The sequence below is a fragment of the Triturus cristatus genome, chromosome 1_1, assembly GCF_964204655.1.
Source record: "Triturus cristatus chromosome 1_1, aTriCri1.1, whole genome shotgun sequence".
NCBI lineage: Eukaryota > Metazoa > Chordata > Amphibia > Caudata > Salamandridae > Triturus > Triturus cristatus.
The window spans coordinates 349,976,114-349,998,885 of record NC_140579.1 but is presented as its reverse complement, the minus strand read 5'-3'; positions in this window follow the sequence as shown (position 1 = coordinate 349,998,885).

Genomic DNA, 22,772 nt, shown 5'->3' with positions numbered 1-22,772 from the left:
ATTTCCTTCCTTAGGAATCCATTGTGTGGTTTTCAGCAGAAAAGTTTTGAAGTGTGGAGTTTTGGAACTAACAAATATTCCTCTAAAATCAGCTGAATTCTGAATTCAGATTTACTCTCCTGTTATCAGGAGAGAACCCAGTGCTGCATCTTTTAGCCCAGCACTGACCCTGAAAAGTAATTCTAGGCGTACTTACCAGTAGCTTGTATTTCCTTCAATAGGAATCCATTGTGTGGTTTTCAGCAGAAAAGTTTCGAAGTGTGGAGTTTTGGAACTAACAAATATTCCTCTAAAATCAGCTGAACTACGAATTCCAATTTACTCACCTGTTATCAGGAGAGAACTCAGTGCTGCATCTTTTAGCCCAGCACTGACCCTGAAAAGTAATTCTAAGCGTACTTACCAATAACTTGTATTTCCTTCCATAGGAATCCATTGTATGGTTTTCAGTAGAGAAGTTTCTAAGTGTGGAGTTTTGGAACTTACAAATATTCCTTTAAAATCAGCCAAACTACGAATTCTGATTTACTAACCTGTTATCAAGAGAGAACACAGTGCTGCATCTTGTAGCCCAGCACTGATCCTGAAAAGTAATTCTAAGCGTACTTACCAGTAACTTGTATTTCTTTCCATAGGAATCCATTGTGTGGTTTTCAGCAGAAAAGTTTCTAAGTGTGGAGTTTTGGAACTTACAAATATTCCTCTAAAATCAGCCGAACTACGAATTTCGATGTACTCACCTGTTATCAGGAGAGTCCTCAGTGCTGAATCTTTAAGGCCAGTACTGATCCTGAAAAGTAATTGTAACCGTGCTTACCAGTAACTTGAATTTCCTTCCATAGGCTAACATTGACTGGTTTCACTTGGAAATTCTTCTCAGTGTGGAGGTTTGGAACTCTAAAATATTCCTCTAAAATCAGCCAAACTACAAATTCCAATTTACTCAAATGTTATCAGGAGAGACCTCAGTGCTGAATCTTTAAGGCCAGTACTGACCCTGAAAAGTAATTCTAAGCGTACTTACCAGTAGCTTGTATTTCCTTCAATAGGAATCCATTGTGTGGTTTTCAGCAGAAAAGTATGAAAGTGTGGAGTTTTGGAACTTACAAATATTCCTCTAAAATCAGCCAAACTACGAATTCCGATTTACTCATCTGTTATCAGGAGAGATCCCAGTGCTACATCTTTTAGCCCGGCACTGACCCTGAAAAGTAATTCTAAGCATACTTACCAGTAACTTGTATTTCCTTCCATAGGAATCCATTGTGTGGTTTTCAGCAGAGAAGTTTCTAAGTGTGGAGTTTTGGAACTTACAAATATTCCTCTAAAATCAGCCAAACTACGAATTCTGATTTACTAACCTGTCATCAAGAGAGAACACAGTGCTGCATCTTATAGCCCAGCACTGACCCTGAAAAGTAATTCTACGCGTACTTACCAGTAACTTGTATTTCTTTCCATAGGAATCCATTGTGTGGTTTTCAGCAGAAAAATGTCTAAGTGTGGAGTGTTGGAACTTACAAATATTCCTCTAAAATCAGACGAACTACGAATTCCGATTTACTAACCTGTTATCAAGAGAGAACACAGTGCTGCATCTTGTAGCCCAGCACTGACCCTGAAAAGTAATTCTAAGCGCACTTACCAGTAGCTTGTATTTCCTTCCATAGGAATCCATTGTGTGGTTTTCAGCAGAAAAATTTCTAAGTGTGGAGTGTTGGAACTTACAAATATTCCTCTAAAATCAGACGAACTACGAATTCCGATTTACTAACCTGTTATCAAGAGAGAACACAGTGCTGCATCTTGTAGCCCAGCACTGACCCTGAAAAGTAATTCTAAGCGCACTTACCAGTAGCTTGTATTTCCTTCCATAGGAATCCATTGTGTGGTTTTCAGCAGAAAAGTTTCTAAGTGTGGAGTTTTGGAACTTACAAATATTCCTCTAAAATCAGCCGGACTACGAATTTCGATTTACTCACCTGTTATCAGGAGAGACCTCAGTGCTGAATCTTTAAGGCCAGTACTGATCCTGAAAAGTAATTGTAACCGTACTTACCCGTAACTTGAATTTCCTTCCATAGGCTAACATTGACTGGTTTCACTTGGAAATTCTTCTCAGTGTGGAGGTTTGGAACTCTAAAATATTCCTCTAAAATCAGCCGAACTACGAATTCCGATTTACTCAAATGTTATCAGGAGAGACCTCAGTGCTGAATCTTTAAGGCCAGTACTGATCCTGAAAACTAATTCTAACCGTACTTACCAGTAACTTGTATTTCCTTCCATAGGAATCCATTGTGTGGTTTTCAGCAGAGAAGATTCAAAGTGTGGAGTTTTGGTACTTACAAATATTCCTCTAAAATAAGCCAAACTACGAATTCCGATTTACTCACCTGTTATCAGGAGAGATCCCAGAGCTGCATCTTTTAGCCCAGCTCTGTCCCTGAAAAGTAATTCGAAGCGTACTTACAAGTAACTTGTATTTCCTTCCATAGGAATCCATTGTGTGGTTTTCAGCAGAAAAGTATCTAAGTGTGGAGTTTTTGAGCTTACAAATATTCCTCTAAAATCAGCTGAACTACGAATTCCGATTTACTCAAATGTTATCAGGAGAGACCTCAGTGCTGAATCTTTAAGGAAAGTACTGATCCTGAAAAGTAATTCTAACCGTACTTACCAGTAACTTGTATTTCCTTCCATAGGCTTACATTGACTGGTTTCACTTGGAAATTCTTCTAAGTGTGGAGTTTTGGAACTTTAAAATATTCCTCTAAAATAAGCCAAACTACGAATTCCGATTTACTCACATGTCATCAGGAGACATCTCAGTGCTGCATCTTTTAGCCCAGCACTGACCCTGAAAAGAAATTCTAAGTGTACTTACCAGTAACTTGTACTTCCTTCCTTAGGAATCCATTGTGTGGTTTTCAGCAGAAAAGTTTCGAAGTGTGGAGTTTTGGAACTAACAAATATTCCTCTAAAATCAGCTGAATTCTGATTTCCGATTTACTCTCCTGTTAACAGGAGAGAACCCAGTGCTGCATCCTTTAGCCCAGCACTGACCCTGAAAAGTAATTCTAGGCGTACTTACCAGTAGCTTGTATTTCCTTCAATAGGAATCCATTGTGTGGTTTTCAGCAGAAAAGTTTCGAAGTGTGGACTTTTGGAACTAACAAATATTCCTCTAAAATCAGCTGAACTACAAATTCCAATTTACTCACCTGTTATCAGGAGAGAACGCAGTGCTGCATCTTTTAGCCCAGCACTGACCCTGAAAAGTAATTCTAAGCGTACTTACCAATAACTTGTATTTCCTTCCATAGGAATCCATTGTATGGTTTTCAGCAGAGAAGTTTCTAAGTGTGGAGTTTTGGAACTTACAAATATTCCTTTTAAATCAGCCAAACTACGAATTCTGATTTACTAACCTGTTATCAAGAGAGAACACAGTGCTGCATCTTGTAGCCCAGCACTGACCCTGAAAAGTAATTCTAAGCGTTCTTACCAGTAACTTTTATTTCTTTCCATAGGAATCCATTGTGTGGTTTTCAGCAGAAAAGTTTCTAAGTCTGGAGTTTTGGAACTTACAAATATTCCTCTAAAATCAGCCGAACTACGAATTTCGATTTACTCACCTGTTATCAGGAGAGACCTCAGTGCTGAATCTTTAAGGCCAGTACTGATCCTGAAAAGTAATTGTAACCGTGCTTACCAGTAACTTGAATTTCCTTCCATAGGCTAACATTGACTGGTTTCACTTGGAAATTCTTCTCAGTGTGGAGGTTTGGAACTCTAAAATATTCCTCTAAAATCAGCCGAACTACAAATTCCGATTTACTCAAATGTTATCAGGAGAGACCTCAGTGCTGAATCTTTAAGGCCAGTACTGACCCTGAAAAGTAATTCTAAGCGTACTTACCAGTAGCTTGTATTTCCTTCAATAGGAATCCATTGTGTGGTTTTCAGCAGAAAAGTATAAAAATGTGGAGTTTTGGAACTTACAAATATTCCTCTAAAATCAGACGAACTACGAATTCCGATTTACTAACCTGTTATCAAGAGAGAACACAGTGCTGCATCTTGTAGCCCAGCACTGACCCTGAAAAGTAATTCTAAGCGCACTTACCAGTAGCTTGTATTTCCTTCCATAGGAATCCATTGTGTGGTTTTCAGCAGAAAAATTTCTAAGTGTGGAGTGTTGGAACTTACAAATATTCCTCTAAAATCAGACTAACTACGAATTCCGATTTACTAACCTGTTATCAAGAGAGAACACAGTGCTGCATCTTGTAGCCCAGCACTGACCCTGAAAAGTAATTCTAAGCGCACTTACCAGTAGCTTGTATTTCCTTCCATAGGAATCCATTGTGTGGTTTTCAGCAGAAAAGTTTCTAAGTGTGGAGTTTTGGAACTTACAAATATTCCTCTAAAATCAGCCGGACTACGAATTTCGATTTACTCACCTGTTATCAGGAGAGACCTCAGTGCTGAATCTTTAAGGCCAGTACTGATCCTGAAAAGTAATTGTAACCGTACTTACCCGTAACTTGAATTTCCTTCCATAGGCTAACATTGACTGGTTTCACTTGGAAATTCTTCTCAGTGTGGAGGTTTGGAACTCTAAAATATTCCTCTAAAATCAGCCGAACTACGAATTCCGATTTACTCAAATGTTATCAGGAGAGACCTCAGTGCTGAATCTTTAAGGCCAGTACTGATCCTGAAAACTAATTCTAACCGTACTTACCAGTAACTTGTATTTCCTTCCATAGGAATCCATTGTGTGGTTTTCAGCAGAGAAGATTCAAAGTGTGGAGTTTTGGTACTTACAAATATTCCTCTAAAATAAGCCAAACTACGAATTCCGATTTACTCACCTGTTATCAGGAGAGATCCCAGAGCTGCATCTTTTAGCCCAGCTCTGTCCCTGAAAAGTAATTCGAAGCGTACTTACAAGTAACTTGTATTTCCTTCCATAGGAATCCATTGTGTGGTTTTCAGCAGAAAAGTATCTAAGTGTGGAGTTTTGGAGCTTACAAATATTCCTCTAAAATCAGCTGAACTACGAATTCCGATTTACTCAAATGTTATCAGGAGAGACCTCAGTGCTGAATCTTTAAGGAAAGTACTGATCCTGAAAAGTAATTCTAACCGTACTTACCAGTAACTTGTATTTCCTTCCATAGGCTTACATTGACTGGTTTCACTTGGAAATTCTTCTAAGTGTGGAGTTTTGGAACTTTAAAATATTCCTCTAAAATAAGCCAAACTACGAATTCCGATTTACTCACATGTCATCAGGAGACATCTCAGTGTGCATCTTTTAGCCCAGCACTGACCCTGAAAAGAAATTCTAAGTGTACTTACCAGTAACTTGTACTTCCTTCCTTAGGAATCCATTGTGTGGTTTTCAGCAGAAAAGTTTCGAAGTGTGGAGTTTTGGAACTAACAAATATTCCTCTAAAATCAGCTGAATTCTGATTTCCGATTTACTCTCCTGTTAACAGGAGAGAACCCAGTGCTGCATCCTTTAGCCCAGCACTGACCCTGAAAAGTAATTCTAGGCGTACTTACCAGTAGCTTGTATTTCCTTCAATAGGAATCCATTGTGTGGTTTTCAGCAGAAAAGTTTCGAAGTGTGGACTTTTGGAACTAACAAATATTCCTCTAAAAACAGCTGAACTACAAATTCCAATTTACTCACCTGTTATCAGGAGAGAACGCAGTGCTGCATCTTTTAGCCCAGCACTGACCCTGAAAAGTAATTCTAAGCGTACTTACCAATAACTTGTATTTCCTTCCATAGGAATCCATTGTATGGTTTTCAGCAGAGAAGTTTCTAAGTGTGGAGTTTTGGAACTTACAAATATTCCTTTTAAATCAGCCAAACTACGAATTCTGATTTACTAACCTGTTATCAAGAGAGAACACAGTGCTGCATCTTGTAGCCCAGCACTGACCCTGAAAAGTAATTCTAAGTGTTCTTACCAGTAACTTTTATTTCTTTCCATAGGAATCCATTGTGTGGTTTTCAGCAGAAAAGTTTCTAAGTGTGGAGTTTTGGAACTTACAAATATTCCTCTAAAATCAGCCGAACTACGAATTTCGATTTACTCACCTGTTATCAGGAGAGACCTCAGTGCTGAATCTTTAAGGCCAGTACTGATCCTGAAAAGTAATTGTAACCGTGCTTACCAGTAACTTGAATTTCCTTCCATAGGCTAACATTGACTGGTTTCACTTGGAAATTCTTCTCAGTGTGGAGGTTTGGAACTCTAAAATATTCCTCTAAAATCAGCCGAACTACAAATTCCGATTTACTCAAATGTTATCAGGAGAGACCTCAGTGCTGAATCTTTAAGGCCAGTACTGACCCTGAAAAGTAATTCTAAGCGTACTTACCAGTAGCTTGTATTTCCTTCAATAGGAATCCATTGTGTGGTTTTCAGCAGAAAAGTATAAAAATGTGGAGTTTTGGAACTTACAAATATTCCTCTAAAATCAGCCTAAATACTAATTCCGATTTACTCATCTGTTATCAGGAGAGATCCCAGTGCTACATCTTTTAGCCCAGCACTGACCCTGAAAAGTAATTCTAAGCGTACTTACCAGTAACTTGTATTTCCTTCCGTAGGAATCCATTGTGTGGTTTTCAGCAGAAAAGTTTCGAAGTGTGGAGTTTTGGTACTTACAAATATTCCTTTAAAATAAGCCAAACTACGAATTCCGATTTACTCACATGTCATCAGGAGACAACTCAGTGCTGCATCTTTTGGCCCAGCACTGACCCTGAAAAGTAATTCTAAGAATAGTTACCAGTAACTTGTATTTCCTTCCATAGGAATCCATTGTGTGGTTTTTAGCAGAGAAGTTTCGAAGTGTGGAGTTTTGGTACTTACAAATATTCCTTTAAAATAAGCCAAACTACGAATTCCGATTTACTCACATGTCATCAGGAGACAACTCAGTGCTGCATCTTTTAGCCCAGCACTGACCCTGAAAAGAAATTCTAAGCGTACTTACCAGTAACTTGTATTTCCTTCCTTAGGAATCCATTGTGTGGTTTTCAGCAGAAAAGTTTCGAAGTGTGGAGTTTTGGAACTAACAAATATTCCTCTAAAATCAGCTGAATTCTGAATTCCGATTTACTCTCCTGTTATCAGGAGAGAACCCAGTGCTGCATCCTTTAGCCCAGCACTGACCCTGAAAAGTAATTCTAGGCGTACTTACCAGTAGCTTGTATTTCCTTCAATAGGAATCCATTGTGTGGTTTTCAGCAGAAAAGTTTCGAAGTGTGGAGTTTTGGAACTAACAAATATTTCTCTAAAATCAGCTGAACTACGAATTCCAATTTACTCACCTGTTATCAGGAGAGAACTCAGTGCTGCATCTTTTAGCCCAGCACTGACCCTGAAAAGTAATTCTAAGCGTACTTACCAATAACTTGTATTTCCTTCCATAGGAATCCATTGTATGGTTTTCAGCAGAGAAGTTTCTAAGTGTGGAGTTTTGGAACTTACAAATATTCCTCTAAAATCAGCCAAACTACAAATTCTGATTTACTAACCTGTTATCAAGAGAGAACACAGTGCTGCATCTTGTAGCCCAGCACTGACCCTGAAAAGTAATTCTAAGCGTACTTACCAGTAACTTGTATTTCCTTCCGTAGGAATCCATTGTGTGGTTTTCAGCAGAAAAGTTTCGAAGTGTGGAGTTTTGGTACTTACAACTATTCCTTTAAAATAAGCCAAACTACGAATTCCGATTTACTCACATGTCATCAGGAGACAACTCAGTGCTGCATCTTTTGGCCCAGCACTGACCCTGCAAAGTAATTCTAAGAATAGTTACCAGTAACTTGTATTTCCTTCCATAGGAATCCATTGTGTGGTTTTTAGCAGAGAAGTTTCGAAGTGTGGAGTTTTGGTACTTACAAATATTCCTTTAAAATAAGCCAAACTACGAATTCCGATTTACTCACATGTCATCAGGAGACAACTCAGTGCTGCATCTTTTAGCCGAGCACTGACCCTGAAAAGAAATTCTAAGCGTACTTACCAGTAACTTGTATTTCCTTCCTTAGGAATCCATTGTGTGGTTTTCAGCAGAAAAGTTTCGAAGTGTGGAGTTTTGGAACTAACAAATATTCCTCTAAAATCAGCTGAATTCTGAATTCCGATTTACTCTCCTGTTATCAGGAGAGAACCCAGTGCTGCATCCTTTAGCCCAGCACTGACCCTGAAAAGTAATTCTAGGCGTACTTACCAGTAGCTTGTATTTCCTTCAATAGGAATCCGTTGTGTGGTTTTCAGCAGAAAAGTATGAAAGTGTGGAGTTTTGGAACTTACAAATATTCCTCTAAAATCAGCCGAACTACGAATTCCGATTTACTCATCTGTTATCAGGAGAGATCCCAGTACTACATCGTTTAGCCCAGCACTGACCCTGAAAAGTAATTCTAAGCATACTTACCAGTAACTTGTATTTCCTTCCATAGGAATCCATTGTGTGGTTTTCAGCAGAGAAGTTTCGAAGTGTGGTGTTTTGGAACTTACAAATATTCCTCTAAAATCAGACGAACTACGAATTTCGATTTACTCACCTGTTATCAGGAGAGACCTCAGTGCTGAATCTTTAAGGGCAGTACTGATCCTGAAAAGTAATTGTAACCGTACTTACCCGTAACTTGAATTTCCTTCCATACGCTAACATTGACTGGTTTCACTTGGAAATTCTTCTCAGTGTGGAGGTTTGGAACTCTAAAATATTCCTCTAAAATCAGCCGAACTACAAATTCCTATTTACTCAAATGTTATCAGGAGAGACCTCAGTGCTGAATCTTTAAGGCCAGTTCTGATCCTGAAAACTAATTCTAACCGTACTTACCAGTAACTTGTATTTCCTTCCATAGGAATCCATTGTGTGGTTTTCAGCAGAGAAGTTTCAAAGTGTGGAGTTTTGGTACTTACAAATATTCCTCTAAAATAAGCCAAACTACGAATTCCAATTTACTAACCTGTTATCGGGAGAGATCCCAGAGCTGCATCTTTTAGCCCAGCACTGACCCTGAAAAGTAATTTGAAGCGTACTTACAAGTAACTTGTATTTCCTTCCATAGGAATCTATTGTGTGGTTTTCAGCAGAAAGTATCTAAGTGTGGAGTTTTGGAGCTTACAAATATTCCTCTAAAATCAGCCGAACTACGAATTCCGATTTACTCAAATGTTATCAGGAGAGACCTCAGTGCTGAATCTTTAAGGCCAGTACTGATCCTGAAAAGTAATTCTAACCGTACTTACCAGTAACTTGTATTTCCTTCCATAGGCTTACATTGACTGGTTTCACTTGGAAATTCTTCTAAGTGTGGAGTTTTGGAACTTTAAAATATTCCTCTAAAATAAGCCAAACTACGAATTCCGATTTACTCACATGTCATCAGGAGACAACTTAGTGCTGCATCTTTTAGCCCAGCACTGACCCTGAAAAGAAATTCTACGCGTACTTACCAGTAACTTGTATTTCCTTCCTTAGGAATCCATTGTGTGGTTTTCAGCAGAAAAGTTTCGAAGTGTGGAGTTTTGGAACTAACAAATATTCCTCTAAAATCAGCTGAATTCTGAATTCCAATTTACTCTCCTGTTATCAGGATAGAACCCAGTGCTGCATCCTTTAGCCCAGCACTGACCCTGAAAAGTAATTCTAGGCGTACTTACCAGTAGCTTGTATTTCCTTCAATAGGAATCCATTGTGTGGTTTTCAGCAGAAAAGTTTCGAAGTGTGGAGTTTTGGAACTAACAAATATTCCTCTAAAATCAGCTGAACTACGAATTCCAATTTACTCACCTGTTATCAGGAGAGAACTCAGTGCTGCATCTTTTAGCCCAGCACTGACCCTGAAAAGTAATTCTAAGCGTACTTACCAATAACTTGTATTTCCTTCCATAGGAATCCATTGTATGGTTTTCAGCAGAGAAGTTTCTAAGTGTGGAGTTTTGGAACTTACAAATATTCCTTTAAAATCAGCCAAACTACGAATTCTGATTTACTAACCTGTTATCAAGAGAGAACACAGTGCTGCATCTTGTAGCCCAGCACTAACCCTGAAAAGTAATTCTAAGCGTACTTACCAGTAACTTGTATTTCTTTTCATAGGAATCCATTGTGTGGTTTTCAGCAGAAAAGTTTCTAAGTGTGGAGTTTTGGAACTTACAAATATTCCTCTAAAATCAGCCGAACTACGAATTTCGATTTACTCACCTGTTATCAGGAGAGACCTCAGTGCTGAATCTTTAAGGCCAGTACTGATCCTGAAAAGTAATTGTAACCGTGCTTACCAGTAACTTGAATTTCCTTCCATAGGTTAACATTGACTGGTTTCACTTGGAAATTCTTCTCAGTGTGGAGGTTTGGAACTCTAAAATATTCCTCTAAAATCAGCCGAACTACAAATTCCGATTTACTCAAATGTTATCAGGAGAGACCTCAGTGCTGAATCTTTAAGGCCAGTACTGACCCTGAAAAGTAATTCTAAGCGTACTTACCAGTAGCTTGTGTTTCCTTCAATAGGAATCCATTGTGTGGTTTTCAGCAGAAACGTATGAAAGTGTGGAGTTTTGGAACTTACAAATGTTCCTCTAAAATCAGCCTAAATACTAATTCCGATTTACTCATCTGTTATCAGGAGAGATCCCAGTGCTACATCTTTTAGCCCAGCACTGACCCTGAAAAATAATTCTAAGCATACTTACCAATAACTTGTATTTCCTTCCATAGGAATCCATTGTATGGTTTTCAGCAGAGAAGTTTCTAAGTGTGGAGTTTTGGAACTTACAAATATTCCTCTAAAATCAGCCAAACTACGAATTCTGATTTACTAACCTGTTATCAAGAGAGAACACAGTGCTGCATCTTTTAGCCCAGCACTGACCCTTAAAAGTAATTCTAAGCGTACTTACCAATAACTTGTATTTCCTTCCATAGGAATCCATTGTATGGTTTTCAGTAGAGAAGTTTCTAAGTGTGGAGTTTTGGAACTTACAAATATTCCTTTAAAATCAGCCAAACTACGAATTCTGATTTACTAACCTGTTATCAAGAGAGAACATAGTGCTGCATCTTGTAGCCCAGCACTGACCCTGAAAAGTAATTCTAAGCGTACTTACCAGTAACTTGTATTTCTTTCCATAGGAATCCATTGTGTGGTTTTCAGCAGAAAAGTTTCTAAGTGTGGAGTTTTGGAACTTACAAATATTCCTCTAAAATCAGCCGAACTACGAATTTCGATTTACTCACCTGTTATCAGGAGAGTCCTCAGTGCTGAATCTTTAAGGCCAGTACTGATCCTGAAAAGTAATTGTAACCGTGCTTACCAGTAACTTGAATTTCCTTCCATAGGCTAACATTGACTGGTTTCACTTGGAAATTCTTCTCAGTGTGGAGGTTTGGAACTCTAAAATATTCCTCTAAAATCAGCCAAACTACAAATTCCGATTTACTCAAATGTTATCAGGAGAGACCTCAGTGCTGAATCTTTAAGGCCAGTACTGACCCTGAAAAGTAATTCTAAGCGTACTTACCAGTAGCTTGTATTTCCTTCAATAGGAATCCATTGTGTGGTTTTCAGCAGAAAAGTATGAAAGTGTGGAGTTTTGGAACTTACAAATATTCCTCTAAAATCAGCCAAACTACGAATTCCGATTTACTCATCTGTTATCAGGAGAGATCCCAGTGCTACATCTTTTAGCCCGGCACTGACCCTGAAAAGTAATTCTAAGCATACTTACCAGTAACTTGTATTTCCTTCCATAGGAATCCATTGTGTGGTTTTCAGCAGAGAAGTTTCTAAGTGTGGAGTGTTGGAACTTACAAATATTCCTCTAAAATCAGACGAACTACGAATTCTGATTTACTAACCTGTTATCAAGAGAGAACACAGTGCTGCATCTTGTAGCCCAGCACTGACCCTGAAAAGTAATTCTAAGCGCACTTACCAGTAGCTTGTATTTCCTTCCATAGGAATCCATTGTGTGGTTTTCAGCAGAAAAGTTTCTAAGTGTGGAGTTTTGGAACTTACAAATATTCCTCTAAAATCAGCCGAACTACGAATTTCGATTTACTCACCTGATATCAGGAGAGACCTCAGTGCTGAATCTTTAAGGCCAGTACTGATCCTGAAAAGTAATTGTAACCGTACTTACCCGTAACTTGAATTTCCTTCCATAGGCTAACATTGACTGGTTTCACTTGGAAATTCTTCTCAGTGTGGAGGTTTGGAACTCTAAAATATTCCTCTAAAATCAGCCGAACTACGAATTCCGATTTACTCAAATGTTATCAGGAGAAACCTCAGTGCTGAATCTTTAAGGCCAGTACTGATCCTGAAAACTAATTCTAACCGTACTTACCAGTAACTTGTATTTCCTTCCATAGGAATCCATTGTGTGGTTTTCAGCAGAGAAGTTTCAAAGTGTGGAGTTTTGGTACTTACAAATATTCCTCTAAAATAAGCCAAACTACGAATTCCGATTTACTCACCTGTTATCAGGAGAGATCCCAGAGCTGCATCTTTTAGCCCAGCACTGTCCCTGAAAAGTAATTCGAAGCGTACTTACAAGTAACTTGTATTTCCTTCCATAGGAATCCATTGTGTGGTTTTCAGCAGAAAAATATCTAAGTGTGGAGTTTTGGAGCTTACAAATATTCCTCTAAAATCAGCTGAACTACGAATTCCGATTTACTCAAATGTTATCAGGAGAGACCTCAGTGCTGAATCTTTAAGGCCAGTACTGATCCTGAAAAGTAATTCTAACCGTACTTACCAGTAACTTGAATTTCCTTCCATAGGCTTACATTGACTGGTTTCACTTGGAAATTCTTCTAAGTGTGGAGTTTTGGAACTTTAAAATATTCCTCTAAAATAAGCCAAACTACGAATTCCGATTTACTCACATGTCATCAGGAGACATCTCAGTGCTGCATCTTTTAGCCCAGCACTGACCCTGAAAAGAAATTCTAAGCGTACTTACCAGTAACTTGTACTTCCTTCCTTAGGAATCCATTGTGTGGTTTTCAGCAGAAAAGTTTCGAAGTGTGGAGTTTTGGAACTAACAAATATTCCTCTAAAATCAGCTGAATTCTGATTTCCGATTTACTCTCCTGTTATCAGGAGAGAACCCAGTGCTGCATCCTTTAGCCCAGCACTGACCCTGAAAAGTAATTCTAGGCGTACTTACCAGTAGCTTGTATTTCCTTCAATAGGAATCCATTGTGTGGTTTTCAGCAGAAAAGTTTCGAAGTGTGGAGTTTTGGAACTAACAAATATTCCTCTAAAATCAGCTGAACTACAAATTCCAATTTATTCACCTGTTATCAGGAGAGAACGCAGTGCTGCATCTTTTAGCCCAGCACTGACCCTGAAAAGTAATTCTAAGCGTACTTACCAATAACTTGTATTTCCTTCCATAGGAATCCATTGTATGGTTTTCAGCAGAGAAGTTTCTAAGTGTGGAGTTTTGGAACTTACAAATATTCCTTTTAAATCAGCCAAACTACGAATTCTGATTTACTAACCTGTTATCAAGAGAGAACACAGTGCTGCATCTTGTAGCCCAGCACTGACCCTGAAAAGTAATTCTAAGCGTTCTTACCAGTAACTTTTATTTCTTTCCATAGGAATCCATTGTGTGGTTTTCAGCAGAAAAGTTTCTAAGTGTGGAGTTTTGGAACTTACAAATATTCCTCTAAAATCAGCCGAACTACGAATTTTGATTTACTCACCTGTTATCAGGAGAGACCTCAGTGCTGAATCTTTAAGGCCAGTACTGATCCTGAAATGTAATTGTAACCGTGCTTACCAGTAACTTGAATTTCCTTCCATAGGCTAACATTGACTGGTTTCACTTGGAAATTCTTCTCAGTTTAGAGATTTTGAACTCTAAAATATTCCTCTAAAATCAGCCGAACTACAAATTCCGATTTACTCAAATGTTATCAGGAGAGACCTCAGTGCTGAATCTTTAAGGCCAGTACTGACCCTGAAAAGTAATTCTAAGCGTACTTACCAGTAGCTTGTATTTCCTTCAATAGGAATCCATTGTGTGGTTTTCAGCAGAAAAGTATAAAAATGTGGAGTTTTGGAACTTACAAATATTCCTCTAATATCAGCCTAAATACTAATTCCGATTTACTCATCTGTTATCAGGAGAGATCCCAGTGCTACATCTTTTAGCCCAGCACTGACCCTGAAAAGTAATTCTAAGCGTACTTACCAGTAACTTGTATTTCCTTCCGTAGGAATCCATTGTGTGGTTTTCAGCAGAAAAGTTTCGAAGTGTGGAGTTTTGGTACTTACAAATATTCCTTTAAAATAAGCCAAACTACGAATTCCGAATTACTCACATGTCATCAGGAGACAACTCAGTGCTGCATCTTTTGGCCCAGCACTGACCCGGAAAAGTAATTCGAAGAATAGTTACCAGTAACTTGTATTTCCTTCTATAGGAATCCATTGTGTGGTTTTTAGCAGAGAAGTTTCGAAGTGTGGAGTTTTGGTACTTACAAATATTCCTTTAAAATAAGCCAAACTACGAATTCCGATTTACTCACATGTCATCAGGAGACAACTCAGTGCTGCATCTTTTAGCCCAGCACTGACCCTGAAAAGAAATTCTAAGCGTACTTACCAGTAACTTGTATTTCCTTCCTTAGGAATCCATTGTGTGGTTTTCAGCAGAAAAGTTTCGAAGTGTGGAGTTTTGGAACTAACAAATATTCCTCTAAAATCAGCTGAATTCTGAATTCCGATTTACTCTCCTGTTATCAGGAGAGAACCCAGTGCTGCATCCTTTAGCCCAGCACTGACCCTGAAAAGTAATTCTAGGCGTACTTACCAGTAGCTTGTATTTCCTTCAATAGGAATCCATTGTGTGGTTTTCAGCAGAAAAGTTTCGAAGTGTGGAGTTTTGGAACTAACAAATATTTCTCTAAAATCAGCTGAACTACGAATTCCAATTTACTCACCTGTTATCAGGAGAGAACTCAGTGCTGCATCTTTTAGCCCAGCACTGACCCTGAAAAGTAATTCTAAGCGTACTTACCAATAACTTGTATTTCCTTCCATAGGAATCCATTGTATGGTTTTCAGCAGAGAAGTTTCTAAGTGTGGAGTTTTGGAACTTACAAATATTCCTCTAAAATCAGCCAAACTACAAATTCTGATTTACTAACCTGTTATCAAGAGAGAACACAGTGCTGCATCTTGTAGCCCAGCACTGACCCTGAAAAGTAATTCTAAGCGTACTTACCAGTAACTTGTATTTCCTTCCGTAGGAATCCATTGTGTGGTTTTCAGCAGAAAAGTTTCGAAGTGTGGAGTTTTGGTACTTACAAATATTCCTTTAAAATAAGCCAAACTACGAATTCCGATTTACTCACCTGTTATCAGGAGACAACTCAGTGCTGCATCTTTTAGCCCAGCACTGACCCTGAAAAGTAATTCTAAGCGTACTTACCAATAACTTGTATTTCCTTCCATAGGAATCCATTGTATGGTTTTCAGCAGAGAAGTTTCTAAGTGTGGAGTTTTGGAACTAACAAATATTCCTCTAAAATCAGCTGAATTCCGAATTCCGATTTACTCTCCTGTTATCAGGAGAGAACCTAGTGCTGCATCTTTTCACCCAGCACTGACCCTGAAAAGTAATTCTAGGCGTACTTACCAGTAGCTTGTATTTCCTTCAATAGGAATCCGTTGTGTGGTTTTCAGCAGAAAAGTATGAAAGTGTGGAGTTTTGGAACTTACAAATATTCCTCTAAAATCAGCCGAACTACGAATTCCGATTTACTCATCTGTTATCAGGAGAGATCCCAGTGCTACATCGTTTAGCCCAGCACTGACCCTGAAAAGTAATTCTAAGCATACTTACCAGTAACTTGTATTTCCTTCCATAGGAATCCCTTGTTTGTTTTTCAGCAGAGAAGTTTCGAAGTGTGGTGTTTTGGAACTTACAAATATTTCTCTAAAATCAGACGAACTACGAATTCCGATTTACTCACCTGTTATCAGGAGAGAACACAGTGCTGCATCTTTTAGCCCAGCACTGACCCTGAAAATTAATTCTAAGCGTACTTACCAGTAGCTTGTATTTCCTTCCGTAGGAATCCATTGTGTGGTTTTCAGCAGAAAAGTTTCTAAGTGTGGAGTTTTGGAACTTACAAATATTCCTCTCAAATCAGCCGAACTACGAATTTCGATTTACTCACCTGTTATCAGGAGAGACCTCAGTGCTGAATCTTTAAGGCCAGTACTGATCCTGAAAAGTAATTGTAACCGTACTTACCCGTAACTTGAATTTCCTTCCATAGGCTAACATTGACTGGTTTCACTTGGAAATTCTTCTCAGTGTGGTGGTTTGGAACTCTAAAATATTCCTCTTAAATCAGCCGAACTACGAATTCCGATTTACTCAAATGTTATCAGGAGAGACCTCAGTGCTGAATCTTTAAGGCCAGTACTGATCCTGAAAACTAATTCTAACCGTACTTACCAGTAACTTGTATTTCCTTCCATAGGAATCCATTGTGTGGTTTGCAGCAGAGAAGTTTCAAAGTGTGGAGTTTTGGTACTTACAAATATTCTTCTAAAATAAGCCAAACTACGAATTCCGATTTACTCACCTGTTATCAGGAGAGGTCCCAGAGCTGCATCTTTTAGCCCAGCACTGACCCTGAAAAATAATTCGAAGCGTACTTACAAGTAACTTGTATTTCCTTCCATAGGAATCCATTGTGTGGTTTTCAGCAGAAAAGTATCTAAGTGTGGAGTTTTGGAGCTTACAAATATTCCTCTAAAATCAGCCGAACTACGAATTCCGATTTACTCAAATGTTATCAGGAGAGACCTCAGTGCTGAATCTTTAAGGCCAGTACTGATCCTGAAAAGTAATTCTAACCGTACTTACCAATAACTTGTATTTCCTTCCATAGGCTTACATTGACTGGTTTCACTTGGAAATTCTTCTAAGTGTGGAGTTTTGGAACTTTAAAATATTCCTCTAAAATAAGCCAAACTACGAATTCCGATTTACTCACATGTCATCAGGAGACAACTCAGTGCTGCATCTTTTAGCCCAGCACTGACCCTGAAAAGAAATTCTAAGCGTACTTACCAGTAACTTGTATTTCCTTCCTTAGTAATCCAGTGTGTGGTTTTCAGCAGAAAAGTTTCGAAGTGTGGAGTTTTGGAACTAACAAATATTCCTCTAAAATCAGCTGAATTCTGAATTCCGATTTACTCTCCTGTTATCAGGAGAGAACCCAGTGCTGCATCCTTTAGCCCAGCACTGACCCTGAAAAGTAATTCTAGGCGTACTTACCAGTAGCTTGTATTTCCTTCAATAGGAATCCATTGTGTGGTTTTCAGCAGAAAAGTTTCGAAGTGTGGAGTTTTGGAACTAACAAATATTCCTCTAAAATCAGCTGAACTACGAATACCAATTTACTCACCTGTTATCAGGAGGGAACTCAGTGCTGCATCTTTTAGCCCAGCACTGACCCTGAAAAGTAATTCTAAGCGTACTTACCAATAACTTGTATTTCCTTCCATAGGAATCCATTGTATGGTTTTCAGCAGAGAAGTTTCTAAGTGTGGAGTTTTGGAACTTACAAATATTTCTTTAAAATCAGCCAAACTACGAATTCTGATTTACTAACCTGTTATCAAGAGAGAACACAGTGCTGCATCTTGTAGCCCAGCACTGACCCTGAAAAGTAATTCTAAGCATACTTACCAGTAACTTTTATTTCCTTCCGTAGGAATCCATTGTGTGGTTTTCAGCAGAAAAGTTTCGAAGTGTGGAGTTTTGGTACTTACAAATATTCCTTTAAAATAAGCCAAACTACGAATTCCGATTTACTCACATGTCATCAGGAGACAACTCAGTGCTGCATCTTTTGGCCCAGCACTGACCCTGAAAAGTAATTCTAAGCATGGTTACCAGTAACTTGTATTTCCTTCCATAGGAATCCATTGTGTGGTTTTTAGCAGAGAAGTTTCGAAGTGTGGAGTTTTGGTACTTACAAATATTCCTTTAAAATAAGCCAAACTACGAATTCCGATTTACTCAAATGTTATCAGGAGAGACCTCAGTGCTGCATCTTTAAGGCCAGTACTAACCCTGAAAAGTAATTCTAAGCGTACTTACCAGTAGCTTGTATTTCCTTCCATAGGAATCCATTGTGTGGTTTTCAGCAGAAAAGTATGAAAGTGTGGAGTTTTGGAACTAACAAATATTCCTCTAAAATCAGCTGAACTACGAATTCCAATTTACTCACCTGTTATCAGGAGAGAACTCAGTGCTGCATCTTTTAGCCCAGCACTGACCCTGAAAAGTAATTCTAAGCGTACTTACCAATAACTTGTATTTCCTTCAATAGGAATCCATTGTATGGTTTTCAGCAGAGAAGTTTCTAAGTGTGGAGTTTTGGAACTAACAAATATTCCTCTAAAATCAGCTGAATTCCGAATTCCGATTTACTCTCCTGTTATCAGGAGAGAACCTAGTGCTGCATCTTTTAGCCCAGCACTGACCCTGAAAAGTAATTCTAGGCGTACTTACCAGTAGCTTGTATTTCCTTCAATAGGAATCCGTTGTGTGGTTTTCAGCAGAAAAGTATGAAAGTGTGGAGTTTTGGAACTTACAAATATTCCTCTAAAATCAGCCGAACTACGAATTCTGATTTACTTATCTGTTATCAGGAGAGATCCCAGTGCTACATCGTTTAGCCCAGCACTGACCCTGAAAAGTAATTCTAAGCATACTTACCAGTAACTTGTATTTCCTTCCATAGGAATCCCTTGTGTGGTTTTCAGCAGAGAAGGTTCGAAGTGTGGTGTTTTGGAACTTACAAATATTCCTCTAAAATCAGACGAACTACGAATTCCGATTTACTCACCTGTTATCAGGAGAGAACACAGTGCTGCATCTTTTAGCCCAGCACTGACCCTGAAAATTAATTCTAAGCGTACTTACCAGTAGCTTGTATTTCCTTCTGTAGGAATCCATTGTGTGGTTTTCAGCAGAAAAGTTTCTAAGTGTGGAGTTTTGGAACTGACAAATATTCCTCTAAAATCAGCCGAACTACGAATTTCGATTTACTCACCTGTTATCAGGAGAGACCTCAGTGCTGAATCTTTAAGGCCAGTACTGATCCTGAAAAGTAATTGTAACCGTACTTACCCGTAACTTGAATTTCCTTCCATAGGCTAACATTGACTGGTTTCACTTGGAAATTCTTCTCAGTGTGGAGGTTTGGAACTCTAAAATATTCCTCTAAAATCAGCCGAACTACGAATTCCGATTTACTCAAATGTTATCAGGAGAGACCTCAGTGCTGAATCTTTTAGCCCAGCACTGACCCTGAAAAGTAATTCTAAGCATACTTACCAGTAACTTGTATTTCCTTCCATAGGAATCGATTGTGTGGTTTTCAGCAGAAAAGTATGAAAGTGTGGAGTTTTGGAACTTACAAATATTCCTCTAAAATCAGCCTAAATACTAATTCCGATTTACTCATCTGTTATCAGGAGAGATCCCAGTGCTACATCTTTTAGCCCAGCACTGACCCTGAAAAATAATTCTAAGCGTACTTACCAATAACTTGTATTTCCTTCCATAGGACTCCATTGTATGGTTTTCAGCAGAGAAGTTTCTAAGTGTGGAGTTTTGAAACTTACAAATATTCCTCTAAAATCAGCCAAACTACGAATTCTGATTTACTAACCTGTTATCAAGAGAGAACACAGTGCTGCATCTTGTAGCCCAGCACTGACCCTGAAAAGTAATTCTAAGCGTACTTACCAGTAACTTGTAATTCTTTCCATAGGAATCCATTGTGTGGTTTTCAGCAGAAAAATTTCTAAGTGTGGAGTGTTGGAACTTACAAATATTCCTCTAAAATCAGACGAACTACGAATTCCGATTTACTCACATGTTATCAGGAGAGAACTCAGTGCAGCATCTTTTAGCCCAGCACTGACCCTGAAAATTAATTCTAAGCGTACTTACCAGTAGCTTGTATTTCCTTCCATAGGAATCCATTGTGTGGTTTTCAGCAGAAAAGTTTCTAAGTGTGGTGTTTTGGAACTTAGAAATATTCCTCTAAAATCAGCCGAACTACGAATTTCGATTTACACACCTGTTATCAGGAGAGACCTCAGTGCTGAATCTTTAAGGCCAGTACTGATCCTGAAAAGTAACTGTAACCATACTTAGCAGTAACTTGAATTTCCTTCCATAGGCTAACATTGACTGGTTTCACTTGGAAATTCTTCTCAGTGTGGAGGTTTGGAACTCTAAAATATTCCTCTAAAATCAGCCGAACTACGAATTCCGATTTACTCAAATGTTATCAGGAGAGACATCAGTGCTGAATCTTTAAGGCCAGTACTGATCCTGGAAAGTAACTCTAACCGTACTTACCAGTAACTTGTATTTCCTTCCATAGGCTTACATTGACTGGTTTCACTTGGAAATTCTTCTAAGTGTGGAGTTTTGGAACTTTAAAATATTCCTCTAAAATCAGCCAAACTACGAATTCCGATTTACTCACCTGTTATCAGGAGAGATCCCAGAGCTGCATCTTTTAGCCCAGCACTGACCCTGAAAAGTAATTTGAAGCGTACTTACAAGTAACTTGTATTTCCTTCCATAGGAATCCATTGTGTGGTTTCAGCAGAAAAGTATCTAAGTGTGGAGTTTTGGAACTTACAAATATTCCTCTAAAATCAGCCGAACTACGAATTCCGATTTACTCAAATGTTATCAGGAGAGACCTCAGTGCTGCATATTTTGGCCCAGCACTGACCCTGAAAAGTAATTCTAAGCATAGTTACCAGTAACTTGTATTTCCTTCCATATGAATCCATTGTGTGGTTTTCAGCAGAGAAGTTTCGAAGTGTGGAGTTTTGGTACTTACAAATATTCCTTTAAAATAAGCCAAACTACGAATTCCGATTTACTCAAATGTTATCAGGAGAGACCTCAGTGCTGCATCTTTAAGGCCAGTACTAACCCTGAAAAGTAATTCTAAGCGTACTTACCAGTAGCTTGTATTTCCTTCCATAGGAATCCATTGTGTGGTTTTCAGCAGAAAAGTATGAAAGTGTGGAGTTTTGGAACTAACAAATATTCCTCTAAAATCAGCTGAACTACGAATTCCAATTTACTCACCTGTTATCAGGAGAGAACTCAGTGCTGCATCTTTTAGCCCAGCACTGACCCTGAAAAGTAATTCTAAGCGTACTTACCAATAACTTGTATTTCCTTCAATAGGAATCCATTGTATGGTTTTCAGCAGAGAAGTTTCTAAGTGTGGAGTTTTGGAACTAACAAATATTCCTCTAAAATCAGCTGAATTCCGAATTCCGATTTACTCTCCTGTTATCAGGAGAGAACCTAGTGCTGCATCTTTTTGCCCAGCACTGACCCTGAAAAGTAATTCTAGGCGTACTTACCAGTAGCTTGTATTTCCTTCAATAGGAATCCGTTGTGTGGTTTTCAGCAGAAAAGTATGAAAGTGTGGAGTTTTGGAACTTACAAATATTCCTCTAAAATCAGCCGAACTACGAATTCCGATTTACTTATCTGTTATCAGGAGAGATCCCAGTGCTACATCGTTTAGCCCAGCACTGACCCTGAAAAGTAATTCTAAGCATACTTACCAGTAACTTGTATTTCCTTCCATAGGAATCCCTTGTGTGGTTTTCAGCAGAGAGGGTTCGAAGTGTGGTGTTTTGGAACTTACAAATATTCCTCTAAAATCAGACGAACTACGAATTCCGATTTACTCACCTGTTATCAGGAGAGAACACAGTGCTGCATCTTTTAGCCCAGCACTGACCCTGAAAATTAATTCTAAGCGTACTTACCAGTAGCTTGTATTTCCTTCTGTAGGAATCCATTGTGTGGTTTTCAGCAGAAAAGTTTCTAAGTGTGGAGTTTTGGAACTTACAAATATTCCTCTCAAATCAGCCGAACTACGAATTTCGATTTACTCACCTGTTATCAGGAGAGACCTCAGTGCTGAATCTTTAAGGCCAGTACTGATCCTGAAAAGTAATTGTAACCGTACTTACCCGTAACTTGAATTTCCTTCCATAGGCTAACATTGACTGGTTTCACTTGGAAATTCTTCTCAGTGTGGAGGTTTGGAACTCTAAAATATTCCTCTAAAATCAGCCGAACTACGAATTCCGATTTACTCAAATGTTATCAGGAGAGACCTCAGTGCTGAATCTTTTAGCCCAGCACTGACCCTGAAAAGTAATTCTAAGCATACTTACCAGTAACTTGTATTTCCTTCCATAGGAATCGATTGTGTGGTTTTCAGCAGAAAAGTATGAAAGTGTGGAGTTTTGGAACTTACAAATATTCCTCTAAAATCAGCCTAAATACTAATTCCGATTTACTCATCTGTTATCAGGAGAGATCCCAGTGCTACATCTTTTAGCCCAGCACTGACCCTGAAAAATAATTCTAAGCGTACTTACCAATAACTTGTATTTCCTTCCATAGGAATCCATTGTATGGTTTTCAGCAGAGAAGTTTCTAAGTGTGGAGTTTTGGAACTTACAAATATTCCTCTAAAATCAGCCAAACTACGAATTCTGATTTACTAACCTGTTATCAAGAGAGAACACAGTGCTGCATCTTGTAGCCCAGCACTGACCCTGAAAAGTAATTCTAAGCGTACTTACCAGTAACTTGTAATTC